General features: G+C 44.7%; 1 non-coding gene across 1 annotated transcript; it reads left to right on the plus strand.

Annotated features, from left to right (window-relative positions):
- The first annotated feature begins 2293 nt into the window (after positions 1–2293).
- Positions 2294–2458, plus strand: LOC115467471. Its single transcript, XR_003941755.1, has one exon. It is a non-coding gene; the product is annotated as a U1 spliceosomal RNA (small nuclear RNA).
- The last annotated feature ends 7371 nt before the right edge of the window (positions 2459–9829 follow it).

Below are 9829 nucleotides of genomic sequence, written 5' to 3' on the forward strand. Positions count from 1 at the left end.
AGCTTCGTCCGCCAAAACATGTCCCATGTTGGGACTTTTTCTGCTGCTTTTGTTAAAGAGTTCTCAAGATTCATCTCCCTGTCTAGTCGTCATTGTGTTGGTTTTTCATAGAGGCTGCTTTTCCAGTTTTTGTTGTGGATACCACCAGTGGCGTAGCCAGACAGCCAGTTTTGGGTGGGCCTAAGCCCAAAGTGGGTGGGCACAAAATTTTCTCTGCTCCGCCCTCCCTCCACCACTATACCCACCATTTCTCCCTCCTCTCCACCCCTATGCCTACCATTTCTCCCCCTCCCCACCTATCCCCTCTGTATGCAGCATGTGTCCCTCCCCTCCACCTCATACACAGCCAAGACTTCTTCCTTCCTCACCCCTCCACCCCTTTGCTGCATCTCTCCCTTTTTCCCTGTGCATCTCCCTCACCCACCAACCAAGCCTCATCTTTCCATCTTCCCTCCCCCCTGTGCAGCATCTTTCTTTCCATCTTCCCTTCCCCCTGTGCAGCTGCTGTGTCCCTCCCCTCCCCTCCCCTCCCCCATGCGACATCTTCCCCCCCCTGCAGCTGCAGCATCTCACCCTCCTTGCAGGCCTGCCCAGCAGCAAAGCCCCTGACGGCGATTCCAGTCGCAGCGATTCCCACACGCTGCCTGCCGGCTACCGCTCAACAATCTCCTCGCACTACTAAGCGCTAACCCGGAAGTCTCTCCTGCAGAGGAGAGACTTCCGGGTTAGCGCTTAGTAGCGCAAGGAGATCGAGCGGCAGCCGGCACTGGCAGGCAGCGTGTGGGAATCGCTGTGACAGGAATCACCGTCAGGAACTTTGCTGCTGGGCGGGCCTGACTCGAAATTGGGTGGGCCCAGGCCCACCCGGGCCCACCCGTGGCTACGCCCCTGGATACCACTATCATGCTTGCAGGTGTCTTATAAATGCAGGTACAGTAGGTATTCCAAGAGGGCTCTCATATTTGTTCAGAAATAAGAGTTAAAGTGAGAGTTACACCTTGGCCCCATTATTCAAAGTCCACTGCATTGACCACTAGGCTACTCCTTATATTTGCATGCTGTTTCATTAGGAATAGCCATAATACCTGAAGCTGTGATAGAGCCTGGAATCCACTATCATTTTCACTTCTTAGGGGGGTGGGTGGGAGGGGGTCAGTAACCACTAGGAGATGAAGGAGGTGCCATGCCTTCATCCCTCCAGTGGTCAGCAGCTCAATCAGGGCACCTTTTTGTATCCTGGACGTGATTAAAACAGTTCTAGATAAAAACATCCTTCTTTTTTTGCCTTGGACATTTCTTCTCATTCCATTATCTCTGAAAGGTGTCCTAATTTTGGGCCCACTCAAAATACGCCTGCAACACGCCCCCTTGCTTTGGATGAACTGCAGTGCAAAACGTCCAAATTTCAAAAATCACGATTTGGACATTTTTGGCAGATGGATGTCATGTTGGCCATTTTGAGACCTCCATCTACTTTGAAAATGAGCACCATAGGCATCTTTTGTGCCTTTATAAAGTACTAGGGGTGAACTGGCAGAAATTATGGATAGATTGAGGCTGCTGATATTTTCATGTACTCTGGAGCAAACAAAAAAGTTTATGAGTAAAATACATGAATTTTCGCTTATTTTATACTCTACAGGAATAATGATATAATGTGATGCCTAATAGTAGACAGCATGAAGGTGTGCAAATAGAGGGATTCTAGTTATTTGCATGTGTGGGTGAAAATGAGCTCTTATAGAATACCAACTAGTGTAAAAGTATGCCCCGTGATTTGATGCTATGAATTTTGCTAGTGGGTGTGTGCATGGGCAGAGTTTGGGTGGTGTATACAGGTATGCATGTAAATTATACATTATTTGCACACAACTATGTGTGGGTGTTACACCAAGTCTAGGGTAGGTGTAAGTACTCCCGCCTTAAATGCTAAGTCTGATTTTGAGCACAGCTAGAAACTTCCTTCTCAGTTATACCTCCAATTAGGGACCAGGCATGTAGTACCCATGCTACTGTGTGAAGTATACCAAATCCCTGGATTTTAGGCACCTTTTAAACTAAGAACCATGAACTACTGGGAGTCATATGTACAAAAGGCCATATAATCTGAGCCAAGCTGAATAAACAAATCAATGTAGTTATGTTTAGGTGCATGTGGTGGAATTTTCAAAAGTTTGTATAAAAGTATAAACCCCTCCACAAAGCCACCCTAAAGAATGCCTCTGTTCACTTTGGGTAAACTTATAAATCAGGCTCTCCGTGTATGAGCTTATCTACATATTGAATGGCTAAAGCATTTACCTGGCAGGGGAGATTAGTCCATGATCCAGAAGGTGGCGCTCCCAGGGTGAGGCACAGCCATTGCACTCAGGCTTTGCTGACCCCTGCGATTTCCCCACATGCGGGAAACTCGACTGCATAATTTCTGGTAGTGGGGGACTGCGTTCGCACTTTTTATTTTTTGTAACAGAATTCAAACATGCGTGGGATAAACATAAAGGAATCCTCCTCAGAAGGAAGGGATCCCCAGAAGCTTAGCCGGCGGTGGGAGGCAGGGCTGGTGGTTGGGAGGTGGGGATAGTGCTGGGCAGACTTATACGGTCTGTGCCAGAGCCGGTGGTGGGAGGCGGGGCGGGTGGTTGGGAGGTGGGGATAGTGCTGGGCAGACCTATATGGTCTGTGCCCTGAAAAAGACAGGTACAAATCAAGGTAAGGTATACACAAAAAATGACACGTGAGTTTATCTTGTTGGGGCAGACTGGGTGGACCGTGCAGGTCTTTTTCTGCCGTCATCTACTATGTTACTATGTTGTTTTAGCCATGGACTTGCCACTTAAAATTACCCTTCAAAAGGGTTATTTTAAGAGGCATTAAACATTGCTTTATGCACAGAAATGTCCTGTTATATGATCACCTGCCCAATATTGGGGTAATTAGATCATTCTTTTTCCCAGTGTTACAGGCCGAAGAGGGCTCTTATCACTGTTTCCTCTAAGATGAGTGCATGTCCTCCAACTATATTGCGGTGATGCTTCAATATTGTGTTTTCAATTGCTAGGCACAGGCAGGTTCCTTGGAGTCCTGTAGAGCTTGCCTGTCCTTCACTATTGAGAATATGATCATGAAACAGCCCCCCCCCCCCCACACCACTCAGTTTAAAGGAAACAGTGGCTCTTATACATTGCACTGGGTATACATGTGCAAAAAAGTAGGTACTTGGAAAGAGAGTGCCTACTTTTATAAGATCTGTACATCAGTGGTACCAGGGACATAGTTTGGATAGAGCAGGGTAAAGTTGCAATGTATGCACATATTTTATGTTCAACCCCCACCCCACCCCTTCCTAAAGGGTATACAAACTCCACTTTACCTTGTAGTCATAGCTTTTTTATCTCAAGCTTGTCACTGTTCAGTGAGAGGGTTCAGTTTCACTCAATCTCTATCGAGTGCAGGAAATTAAATTAAATTTCAGGATTTATTTTTGTTCAGTCAGACACCAGTTCAACTTCAAAGGTTTCAATTCAAAATTAGATAACAAGGTTATTCACATATAATAATGTTTTCAACAATCTTTAAAATTGTTTTACATGTGCTTTTTCAGTGAACAGCTGCTTAACATTTCCAGACTACTATGTTTAAGAATGAGGTATCCTGTCTTGTTTGGAGCAGAGTTCCAGGAAAAGAACCTACCAGGTAAATGCTATCGACAGTTTTATTAGTTCTTACTTCTTTCAGACAATTCTTCAACTAATTTTCATCCAAGAAAATGATTCTTTGTTTTGTGTTTACTTTTATTTCAACAGGTACCAGACTATGGATACACTAGGAATCCCAGACCTCACTCTTTCAGGTAAGTATGGTTTTAATTACTATCCCAACCAATACTCTCACCCTCTTGGGGAATTATTCAAAAGAAATGTAGTCCCACTGTGTTCCTGTGATGACGTTTCACTTAGCTGTGATCAGTCTCGGAAGAGACGCACCTTTTAGCTGTATTTGTTCTCTCAAACAAAATTACATTCAACACAAGCATTCACCTATAGCCAGGTCAAAGCATTCATCTATAGTCAGAATCTGAATAAAATAAACGTAGCCAGTGATGTGCTGGAGCCGGCTCGCACTGGCTCGCCAGAGCCGTTTGTTATTTTTTAACTTGGGGAGATGGTTGTTAAACTTTAACAACCAGCTCCCAAAATTTGGGCTGGGGTGACTCAGGTCCCCTCCTGGTGATGTCGGCATCCAGCTGCCCTGTGGCTTGGGCATCTCACTTGCTCTCCTCCTCTCCGAACCTCCCAGCGACAAATCATAGAACAGCTTGAAACCTTGCGTGGGACCCTGCACGTGCTGCTTCCACTCCCTTCCTCCTCCTCCCTCTTCAAAACATGAAGTTGCATCCTGAGGAGGAGGAGGAGGAAGAAGAAAGCCGGCAGCAGCACAAGCAGGGCTTTGGCCCCACGCACGGTTTCATGCTGTTTTTTGTTTTGCCCACTGCGAGCGTGAGGGTCGCAGCTTGTGGTTCCTTAAGGCCACCGCAGTACCAGCCCAGGAGGAGGAAGGAGGCTGGCAGCAACACATGCAGGGCTACGGTCCAAGGAGGTTAGACTGAGAACAGGAGATGCGTGGTAAAAAATGTTGAATCCACAGAGGTTTGTCTCTCTTTCCCCTTCCCCACGCAGCTGTCATCAAAACAAAGCAAAGTACACAAGAGTGGAAGTAAACCAATTCTAAATGACCAGCCCGGAAGACCCAGTAGTAAGAGCACCGAAAATAAAGTTTATTGGGACCCTACACGGTCCGTGTTTCAGCTACAAAGCGTTCCTCAGGAGTCAAAAAGGCGTTATGGAGGTGCAATTGTGGGTGCAGTCCACATGAGAAGTGAACAAACAAGACATTTATATCCCACATTAAACATGAATTAGGTTGAAACCTGGGAGCATTGAAAATCTTTTTTTTTCCTTGTGCCTAGATCAAAAGAGAAAAGTTGGTCAGCATCCCTACAAGTAAAGTTATGCCTAGCGTGCCCACATGAGAGAGGGGGGGGGAGGGAAGAGTAAGGAATGCATTGTCCCACCTAGGCGCCCTTTTACTAAGCCACGTAAGGCTCTATGCGCACCCAACACGCACCAAAATGGGGTTAACGCCCAGCTACCATGTGGCTCTTGCGGTAATTTCATTATTGGTATGTGTCTGATATGTGTGGCCAAAATATAATTTTAATTTTTAGATGCGCGTATTGGACACGCACCAAGTGGCATTTGGTGGGCGTAGGTAATTAAAAATGCCTTTTTTACAGGTGCGTTGAAAAATGGATCGGCATGCACCCAAAACCCGTGCCTACACTACCGCAAGCCATTGTTCAGTGCACCTTTGTAAAAGGACCCCCTAGTCCACCCCAGCTCCCCCCCCCAAATTGCATGGCTGGCTATGCCTGGAGAGAGAGCCTGTTGTTTTCCAGCACACCACTGAATGTAGCCCAAATCTCACTCACCACCAGAGTCATTTACATGTGCTTTTAAATATCATAAAATCTCACAGCTGCCCTCTCAATATGCTTATCTGGGAGAAAAACTATTAAACTCATAAAATGTCACTCACAACTATCTCTATGCTCATACACTGCTCGTTCACTCAGGAGCAGTTTAAAATAGTTTTCACACACAGAGAGCACTGAAACACACTGCTGTTCTCTCTGAAATCTTCAGCTCTTCTGCTCAACAATCAGAGAAGCCATTCCCTAGGCAACGCAGCCTGAGCTTGATCATCTGACATGAAACAGCCAATTACACAGTTTACACGGAATCTTTAGCTTTTTTCTTAGGCACATGGAACCCTTTTTGAACAAGCAGAGTCTCCATTTTGAAATTAATTTTAACCATAGAGTATAATGGGAAAATTAAGGTTTTATGAAATTACCACCAAAATTATCACAAAATGACCTGTAGCCCTCAGATCGAACAAACCATATGTACCATAATTTTCTCAAACTGTATTCTACAAATAAGGACGTTCCCGGAATTTTGTCCTAAAATACTCCCAAGATCCCCTCTAAAAAATATTAACATCTCCCCACGCACACCCCTGAGCAATGCCCAAATTAAAACTTCACTTTACGCCCCAAAATTGATTTTTGCCAAACATTTCTTTATGCTAATCCACTCCAAGAGGTTCTCAGGAACCCATAACTACCACCAAATTACATTAAAAATTAACTCTTTACACCCCAGCTCAACAGGACCAAAAACATTTTTAAAATAAATAAAATAAATTCTTAGGCCACCAGCCCCCTTGCCGTGTCCCTCAGAGGCTCTCACTCAATGACCACCACCAAACTGGGTCTCAGCGGACCCTTCACAAATGTGGGATCAAGCCAAGACCCACCGCAGAACCAAAACTGGTAGGCCTAAAAATCAAGACTCCGGCTTTGGTTTGGGCCCAATTGCAGCTCTGGAGCACTACTGCATATGCATGAAAAGGAATGCATGCTCCAGAGCCTCAAATCAGGCCCAGACCAGCCACTTTCTTCTTTGCACCTGGACAGGAAACAGCATAGCAAGGCAGCACTGCAGTAAGCCGTGGACAGCATGGTTCCTGCCTGGAAGTTCCAAAATACCTCCAGAGCTGACCACAAGACCGAGCACTGGCCACCAATGATGCAGACAGCCACCAATATGGCCCAAGGACTCCACACACACCCCCTGGACCCCAGTAAAATATAAATTTATTTAAAAATATTAACCCTTGGGGTTCCAGTATAATACATGTATATATGCACAGAATACACCCACAAATTTACACAATCTTCAGAACAGGTGTAAATTTTTGTGTGTGAATTTGTATGCTAAAGGAGTGATTCTGACGGCCGATTTATAAAAGCATTTAGGCACCTATGTTGACTTTATAATATAGACTTAAAATAGATGCCATTTTGTAAAATTGCTTCCCCTCCCCCGCACACATACACATAGGTAAATTGCACCAAAATTTTGGTGTCAGAAAAATCTGCGCGGAATACTACATAAGTACATAAGTATTGTCATATTGGCAAAGACCAAAGGTCCATCAAGCCCAGCATCCTGTTTCCAACAGTGGCCAATCCAGGTCACAAATACCTGGCAGATCTCAAAAAAGTACAAAACATTTTATACTGCTTAACCCAGAAATAGTGGATTTTCCCCAAGTCCATTTAATAATGGTCTATGGACTTTTCCTTTAGGAAGCCGTCCAAACCTTTTTAAAACTCCGCTAAGCTAACCGCCTTTACCACATTCTCTGGCAGCGAATTCCAGAGTTTAGTTACACGTTGAGTGAAGAAATTTTTCTACGATTCGTTTTAAATATACTACATTGTAGCTTCATCGCATGCCCCCTAGTCCTAGTATTTTTGGAATGTGTAAACAGACACTTCACAACTACCTGTTCCACTTCACTCATTATTTTATAGACCTCTATCATATCTCTCCTCAGCCGCCTTTTCTCCAAGCTGAAGTGCCCTAGCCGCTTTAGCCTTTCCTCATAGGGAAGTCGCCCCATCCCTTTTATCATTTTCGTCGCCCTTCTCTGCACCTTTTCTAATTCCACTATATCTTTTTTGAGATATGGCGACCAGAATTGAACACAATATTCGAGGTGCGGTCGCACCATGGAGCGATACAAAGGCATTATAACATCCTCATTTTTGTTTTCCATTCCTTTCCTAATAATACCTAACATTCTATTTGCTTTCTTAGCCGCAGCAGCACACTGAGCAGAAGGTTTCAAGGTATCATCAACGATGACACCTAGATCCCTTTCTTGGTCTGTGACTCCTATCGTGGAACCTTGCATGACGTAGCTATAATTCGGGTTCCTCTTTCCCACATGCATCACTTTGCACTTGCTCACATTAAACGTCATCCGCCCAGTCTCGTAAGGTCCTCTTGTAATTTTTCACAATCCTCCCGTGATTTAACGACTTTGAATAACTTTGTGTTATCAGCAAATTTAATTACCTCACTAGTTACTCCCATCTCTAGGTCATTTATAAATATGTTAAAAAGCAGCGGTCCGAGCACAGACCCCTGGGGAACCCCACTAACTACCCTTTCTTCATTGAGAATACTGACCATTTAACCCTACTCTCTGTTTTCTTTTAACAAGTTTTTAATCCACAATAGAACACTACCTCCTATCCCATGACTCTCCAATTTCCTCTGGAGTCTTTCATGAGGTACTTTGTCAAACGCCTTCTGAAAATCCAGCTACCCAATATCAACCAGCTCACCTTTATCCACATGTTTGTTCACCCCTTCTATAAAGAGAGCTCCAAGATAAGCACTCCTTATAGAGTAGTGCTTACAGTCCAAATTTGAGCACCAGTATTTATGCCAGGTGAAACCTGTTGTAAATACTGCCACCCAACTCTTTCATTTGGGTGCAGAAATGACACTACTCTAAAAATCTGCATCCAATTTGTTGGAGTGCCCCCACCCTGTTCCTGGCCACATCCCATTTTGAGTTGTGTGCTAGGGGATTTAGGCATGCATAGTTATAGAATATGGATGCAGTAAGATGCATGAACAAAATCTAATTAATGTCAATTAACTGCAACAATGATTGTTGACATCAATTTAGGCTAGATTCTATATACCAAAAAAAAGTGCTATTCTATAAGCCTCGCCTAAAGCTAGGCACAGTTTATAGAATAGCGCTTATTCTCAGGAGTCGCACCTAACTTTAGGCACAGTCATTTACACTATCTGAAAGGTGGGGCAAATGTACAAACCTAGGTGTGTATCGCCATTATTCTATAAGAACGCACATTAATTTTAGGAAAGTCCTTGTTACACCCATGCCCCTCCCATTTCTGTGCCCCCTTTTTCAGATCATGCATAAATGCCAATTAAGTCTAACTAGTGTCAATAATTGCTTGATGAAAAGCCAATAATTGGCACTAATTGTCTCATTATTCAGTTAAACTGTGTGCACAAATTGAGCATGCACCCAAATTTGCATGCACAGTTTTTGGCAACTTTATAGAATTAGGGAGTCATTGTTAGAATTTTTGGGGGACAATTCTATATCTTGGCATCGTCAACAGTGGTGTTCCTTGCTTGACTGGCACCCAGGGTGCAATGTCATTCCCCCAGGTACAGTGTTGTCTCCCCCGGTGCATCACCTCAAACCCCCCCCCCCCCCCGGGTACCTCCTGGGGTGCTGGGAGCAGCCGCGTGGCTGTCGGCTCTGTCGGTTCCCTGCTCCCTCTGCCCTGGAACAGGAAGTAACATCAGAGGGAGCAGGGAACCGGTGGAGCCGACAGCCACTCAGCTGCTCCCTGCACCTCCCCTGCAGCATGAACTTGGGCCGGACCGCCCCCACTGCCCCGCCCTTGGTACACCGCTGATCTTCAATTAGATATGCAGATGCAGCATGCTGAGCACCAGTTCTATACCATCACCTGTTTGCCACTTGTAAACCCAAATAAGCATGCATAAATTTAGGCATGCAAGTTGGAGCCAAACCCATGCCCCTCCCAAGCTCCACCACATATACATCCCCAAAGCAGCTATGTGCTAATGCACCTATGTGCACTGTTATAGAATAGTGCATACTGCACATACGTAAATGCCAATTTCTTGAGCACTAACATGTGCAAGGTTCCCAGTTTTACAATTGCTCTTCTTGGATTAAATTACTCAAACTCAAGTTATAAAAAATATTTTAGATTTGACAGTAGAATAAAAAAATCTTGCTAGTACCACAAAGTTGCCGCCAGAGGTCACTGTGCCCATTTTGAGGCCAGATCCATGACAGGCAGGAGTAAATGGGCATCACTCCTGCTCTTAGGACCACT

Source organism: Microcaecilia unicolor, chromosome 3, assembly GCF_901765095.1.
Source record: "Microcaecilia unicolor chromosome 3, aMicUni1.1, whole genome shotgun sequence".
In the NCBI taxonomy this organism is placed as follows: Eukaryota; Metazoa; Chordata; class Amphibia; order Gymnophiona; family Siphonopidae; genus Microcaecilia; species Microcaecilia unicolor.